General features: G+C 40.2%; 1 non-coding gene across 1 annotated transcript; it reads right to left on the reverse strand.

The window, feature by feature from the left end:
* Window positions 1-1,354: 1,354 nt before the first annotated feature.
* On the reverse strand, window positions 1,355-1,517 carry LOC136327651 (U1 spliceosomal RNA). Its single transcript, XR_010729829.1, has one exon. It is a non-coding gene; the product is annotated as a U1 spliceosomal RNA (small nuclear RNA).
* Between the last annotated feature and the right edge of the window lie 4,986 nt (window positions 1,518-6,503).

Consider the following 6,503-nt stretch of genomic DNA (forward strand, 5'->3'; position numbering starts at 1 on the left):
TACTTCAAAACAACACAACAATTTTTCCTGTTGCAACTTTTGTCTTTAGTTATGAATATTCTTCTAGGATTCCATTTCCTGCTATTGCTCCTTCCCTCTTTCACACAGGCCCTCCTGGTTTCAAACATTTCACCTGCTTCTTAAGGAGAAGATAGACTCTGCTTTCCTTTCCCTTTGCTGTCTGAACCAGATGTCTACTTGCCTAACACACTCCCCTAGATTTGGCTTTATGGAGTGTCAGCTAGTGATGAACACACAGTGTGAAGCAAAAGTAGGTTTTGTTGTGAGTACACAAAACACAGAGTTTATCCTTGTATTATTTATTATTGTATTATTTTCCATACTAACAACTGTAAACCTGGGTTTGCCTAAATATCCATCATCCAAATATATCTTGTGTATCCCTATTTCTCCTATGTGCATAATTTTACCTAAAATTCACCCTCTCATCAGCCTAACATTTATCACAGACTTGTTTTCTATTTATTGTTGTCCTGGCCAGGTCCCTTTTAAGGTGTGTATTATCTTACTGTTCCTAGGGGCCTGCAAACTTTCTGAGCACAATCTCTAACGACATGCTTTCAAACTTTCCTACTCATTACAAATGTGCTGTTTTGAAACTCACTTACAAAGGCCTGATATAATCTGTGCTCAACTCCCAAGTTTTCCCCTCTCTCAAATTTGCCCACACTCTACACCAGGGGTCCCCAAACTTTTTACACAGGGGGCCAGTTCACTGTCCCTCAGACCGTTGGAGGGCTGGACTATTAAAAAAAATTATGAACAAATCCCTATGCACAATGCACATATCTTATTTTAAAGTAAAAAAACAAAACGGGAACAAATACAATATTTAAAATAAAGAACAAGTAAATTTAAATCAACAAACTGACCAGTATTTCAATGGGAACTATGCTCCTCTCACCGACCACCAATGAAAGAGGTGCCTCTTCCGGAAGTGGGGTGGGGACCGGATAAATGGCTTCAGGGGGCCGCATGCGGCCCGCGGGCCATAGTTTGGGGACCCCTGCTCTACACCCTCCTCTTAAGGAGCCCTTTCAGCTTTCGAGGACTGGTTCACCAATGATTTTCACTCTCCAGAGCTTTGAGAAAGCACATTTCCATACTTCCTCGGACCCTAGTGTTGCAAACCAGTGCAACTCGTAATTTTGCAGGTCTCTGGTGGAAATGGTGGAGAATTAGAAAATAAACACAGAAAGAAAAAGAATAGGATTGGGAGGTCTTATTACTGTTGATGAACTACCAAAAATGCCTGCACTCCCAAAAGCTTTATTATATTTTATTTTATTTTATTTTATTTTATTTTATTTTATTTTATTTTATTTTATTTTGCCTGGGGAGAACACAAACGCAGTCCCCCACTACCACAGATTATGCAGTCAAGTTTACCACATTTGGGGAAATCACAGGGGTCAGCACATTGGAGTGCAGTGGATAAGCCTCACCCTGGGAAAATCACCTTTGTGATCATGGCATCTCCCCTGCCAGGTAAGTATCCAAAAGCTTTATTTTCTAGTGTAAAGCAAAGTCATTTGCAAATCAACGAGGGTTCAGATACAAAGTCACATTTCCAAGGCAAACCAAGAATTCTCCCAAGTGCAGAAAAAAACCCACCCTACATAAATAATATCTTAACTTCACCAAACAAAGGGTAAAAGAAAACTGCCTCCAGTCTCTTCATGGGACATGAGAGATGGGAGGAGTGGAAAAAAGCTAACCCAAAGATGTGGAGAAAGGCATAGCCTTTAGCAACTTAATCAAACAATCAAAGGTTTGTGGGGAAGAGTTTATCTTTTTGGCTTAAGTCTTAAACTACAGGACTTTTGTCAACTTGCAGTCTCCTACACTTTAGTTCAATATGGGGAAGTCAGTGCAACACACCCCCTATAATCTTGCCTTTCTTCTGGTTTTGGAAATCTTTGGTCATGTTTATTTTTATTTGTCCCTCATTTCAGAGTAAGTTAGGTTGATTTAAACAGAAAAAGAAGTGTATTAGAAGGATGTCCATATCCTTGGGAAGACTCGAGAACTATGTTCAGAATGAATCGATACAAGGAAGGCTGCCCCACGCAAATGACAGCTAACCATCATGCCACAGAACCAGTTCTGAGATGACATAACCACATATTAGAGTCACTGACAAATCCATCCACATCACCAGTGCTGACACTGGCCCAACACTGCCTATGTCGCCAGTGTGCATATCAACACCACACAGCGAGAAAGATGTCCCCAATGACCCTTTGTATCAATCAATAGCCTCTGACAGGCAGGTCTGATTGTGGAACCTGGGAGCCAAGGCCTTCCTTCAAGGGAGATTAGAAACTGGGCTTCATGTGTATTCAGATTCTACAACAGAAGATGAACTCTTTCACCCAAGAGTTCTTGGGTGAAAATACTACAGATTTTCGAACTATAGGAAAGTGATTCAGATACTAAGCAAACAAAATAAAATGTCCACTGCATCTTGATTGTGGCATTCTGCATTATGGGATACTTAAATAACCACATATCTATGTGCCATATAATAATTGAGTTCCTGACATGGAATACATCTCTTCCATCTCCCTTTCCCTAGCACTGCAGTTTCCACATTGTAGCCTGAGGTGCTCCAGGTGTCACAGAGAATTCAGGAGACCTAACTGGATATTTAAAATTTCCAAGGACAGCACAGCAACATCTGTCTGATCCCACCACTACCTGGAGATGAGTCACAGTTTCATTAGATCATGCTACATTCTTTTCAATGACATTCTCTCCTTTGCAAAGCTGAGCTTCCAACAGTTTCTGCAATAAAATGCAAGTACCTCATGAAAATCAATGTGAAACAGGAAATGAAAGGGGTAGTGAGCACTGTTGGGCAGATAAAATATATTATGCTCACTTTGTTAAAGATGGTGTTGCCCAGGTGAAATTAATGTGTGTCTCTGTGGGCAGGCAGGATCTTTGTGGCCTGGGGCTTGGTTTTGGGATTAAGCCTTTTGCACCCTTTTTGATGTGGGGTGGTACAATCCCATCATGACTCAGAGAAGTGACTTTGTATTAGAGACTTCCCTATTTTGTATATTGGATTAAAGGTTGTGAAGCTACACTATAAAATAGGGGCAGAATAGGAGCTTGCTCTCTTGGTTCCTGAGATTATCATTAGAGCAGAGAGCAGAAGGAGGCCACGTGGTCAGGAGAAACAGCCAGGATGGCGGAGTGCTGAGTGAGATGCCAGTTTGTGCAGAGTTTGTATCTGGGATAAGGAAGGAGATGGGGAACTGAGGAGAATAAGTCTGGTGAGCTAGAAACCTTTGATTCTAGGAAACTCAGATAAGTCAGTAGCTTTGTGAGCACTGAATGTGAGTGGGATTTGGAGCCCACAGTGTATTTTTACTTGCCCACCGGGTGCAAGCTAGAATTAAAGATGACAACCCATCAGATTTTGTCTCTGTTGTTTCTTTACCGACTGTCCGAATCCAATGCGAACCTGCATGGGCCGGGCTTCTGTGATAGTAGCCCTGGCTTCTGGCTTTACAAGCACACATTCCAAGGTTGGTGAAGGTGGACAGTACCCAAAAGGCACAAATATCTCCATTAGTAATTGCATTTATTCAAGAATGAAAGTAAATATTACTTTTTCTTTATGTATATATTTTTGTTTTCCAAATAGCTACTTGGTTGTTCAAACATAAATGATTGTATTAGGGTGTTTGAACCCATAACTTAATATATAAATGGAATTCTTATTTCTTTTGGCCCAGGGGTGCTATGAAAAGACATTATTAATACACTAATGGCACCACAAACCAAAACTATTTAGAAAATTCTGAAAAAACACAATGTCTATTGATTTAAAAACATAAATCTTTTACAGTCATACATTGTTCATGAAAAACCAGCACTGTCCTCTCTCAGAGATAGATAACATGTGAGTAAAACTAAGGATAATGGAAAAGCCACTGTTTCTCACTCATATGCTAGGTAATGGCTGAGTACAGGTGATGACATCAGCAAATGCTGAAAGCCCCCAGGGACAAGAACAGTCAGAAAACCTCCTAATCTTCTAGAAAAGAAATTCATGCATCCATTACTTAGCAGAATTGTGCAGTATCTCTGCTGACAAACATAGGATGCCTGTACTATATATATATGGTAGATAGAGACAAAGCTGTATTCTGAGGATGGTCTGAGCTTCCATTCCATTCTGCACTGCATCACTGTGGGTTGTTACAGGAAACAAAAACAAGTTTTTCTCTTCTTAAGCCATAATATTATTGCACCTTTGTTAAAGTCACTTAGACAGTACCCCTTAGGAGGATTAGGATTTAGACACAGGTTTTGAATAAGAGATTCTACAGTTTAAGCTTAGTAAATCATTCATTTGTTGTGGGTATATACCATCCCTTTTGTGTGTTAGGACAGTAAAAAGGCTGAGGAATATTGCATTATCTGTAACACCTTCCAGAAGAAAAGATTACCTCTCTTTTTCCCATAACAGAAGCAAAGATTCATTTTAATTCCCATCAAAATACAATGAAAATTGAAGAAGTCATGATGCTATGGAGAAAACTTGAATCTATTGAGTTCAGTTTTGTCTTTTTTATAAGACCCAAGGCAAAATATTTAATCATTGTTATGGCTTGAATTGTGTGCCTCAAAATTTATATGTTGCAGCCTTAACACACCATGTCTCCAAATGTGATATTTGGAAATAACATCTTTAAAGAGATGACTAATTTAAAATGTGGCATTAGAGAAGACCCTAATCTAATCTGACTGGTGTCTTTATATGAACAAGAAACTTGGACACAAAATGAGACACCGGGAAGGTGCACTCACAGAGAAAAGGTTGTACAAAGAGGCAGTAAGATGATAGCATTCTGCAAGCCAAGGAGAGAGGCCTCAGAGGAAACCAAACCTTCACCTTGGTCTTAGACCTCCAACCTCCAGACCTGTGAGAACTCACTTCTGCTCTTGAAGCCACCCAGCCTGTGGTACTTTGTTATGGCAGCCTTAGCAAATTAATGCAATCATTTACTCTCACAATCAAGGACGAACTCAGCATCTATTCCCACTGGATGAAGAAAAAAGCAAATGAAGAAGTGGATGACAATGGTGCCATAGTCCTGGGAAGCATCAGGAACATTTTGCTCTATAACAAGTCATTCATTAAATGAGGACAATTTTATTCAGCTTGACTGAGGGAGAAGAACAGTGGCATGACCCAGCTTAAATATGCGTAGCAATCAGAAAGGACACAAAAGTCCCTGTGAACTATTGCAACTTTGCTAAATATAAAATGGCATTGGTCTGGAGGCATCTGTACAGAAATCAAGAAATCTTGCCTGGCCTGTAGTGGCGCAGTGGATAAAGCGTCGACCTGGAAATGCTGAGGTCGCCGGTTCAAAACCCTGGGCTTGCCTGGTCAAGGCACATATGGGAGTTGATGCTTCCAGCTCCTCCCCACCTTCTCTCTGTCTCTCTCTCTCCCTTTCTCTCTCCTTTCTAAAAATGAATAAATAAAATTAAAAAAAAAAAAAAAAGAAACCTGAACTGCTGATGAACCACAGGCAGAGCAGCTGCATGGATTTTCAAAACTGAAGAGTTTCTTAAGTGAACCATTAACATTTTATCAAAAGTGGGACACAGAAGATCAGGGGGGAAAATTAGGTTACACAACTCTAAAAATATATCTATATTTAATATTTAATTTTTAATAAACCAATTATTTTCATAATTATAAAAAGCTTCCTATATTCTGATACAAAATACCTTAAACACAAAATGTTAAAAGCTGAACTCATTTTTTCCCTAGAAGTTACCCTTTGGCATATATAGTTTCAGTTGTCGGTGCTATCATTTTCATGGTCACCCAAACTAGAATTTCATATTCATGTAGACTTAAGAACCAACCTTGTGTTCTATCTTTCTTTTTCTTTTGGTGACAAAGACACAGAGAGACAGAGAGAGAGACAGAAAGAGAAAGACAGGCAGGGAGAGAGATGAGAAGCATTAGTTCTTTGTTGTGGCACTTTAGTTGTTCATTGATTGCTTTCTCATATGTGCCTTGATGGGGGAGAGCTACAGCAGACAGAGTGGCCCCTTGCTCAAGCCAGTAACCTTGGGTTCAAGCCAGCAACCTTGGGCTTTAAGCCAGTGACCTTTAGGTTCAAGCCAGCAACCATTGGGTCATGTCTATCATCCCATGCTCAAGCTGGTGAGCCCATACTCAAGCTGGTGAGCCCATACTCAAGCCAGATGAGCCTGTGCTAGAGCCCACAACCTTGAGTTTTGAACCTGGATCCTCTGGGTTCTAGTCCAATGTTCTATCCACTATGCCACCACCTCGTCAGGCTCTTCTATCATTTTTTATAGAATAGTATCCTGAGTTTCCTAGGTAACACTTTGCTGGGGTTTTTTTTTTTTTTCATCTTTTCCAAGTGAGAGGAGGGGAGATAAAGAGAGAGACTCTCACATGTGCCCCAACTGGGATCCAC

This window comes from Saccopteryx bilineata, chromosome 2, assembly GCF_036850765.1.
Source record: "Saccopteryx bilineata isolate mSacBil1 chromosome 2, mSacBil1_pri_phased_curated, whole genome shotgun sequence".
Taxonomy (NCBI): Eukaryota; Metazoa; Chordata; class Mammalia; order Chiroptera; family Emballonuridae; genus Saccopteryx; species Saccopteryx bilineata.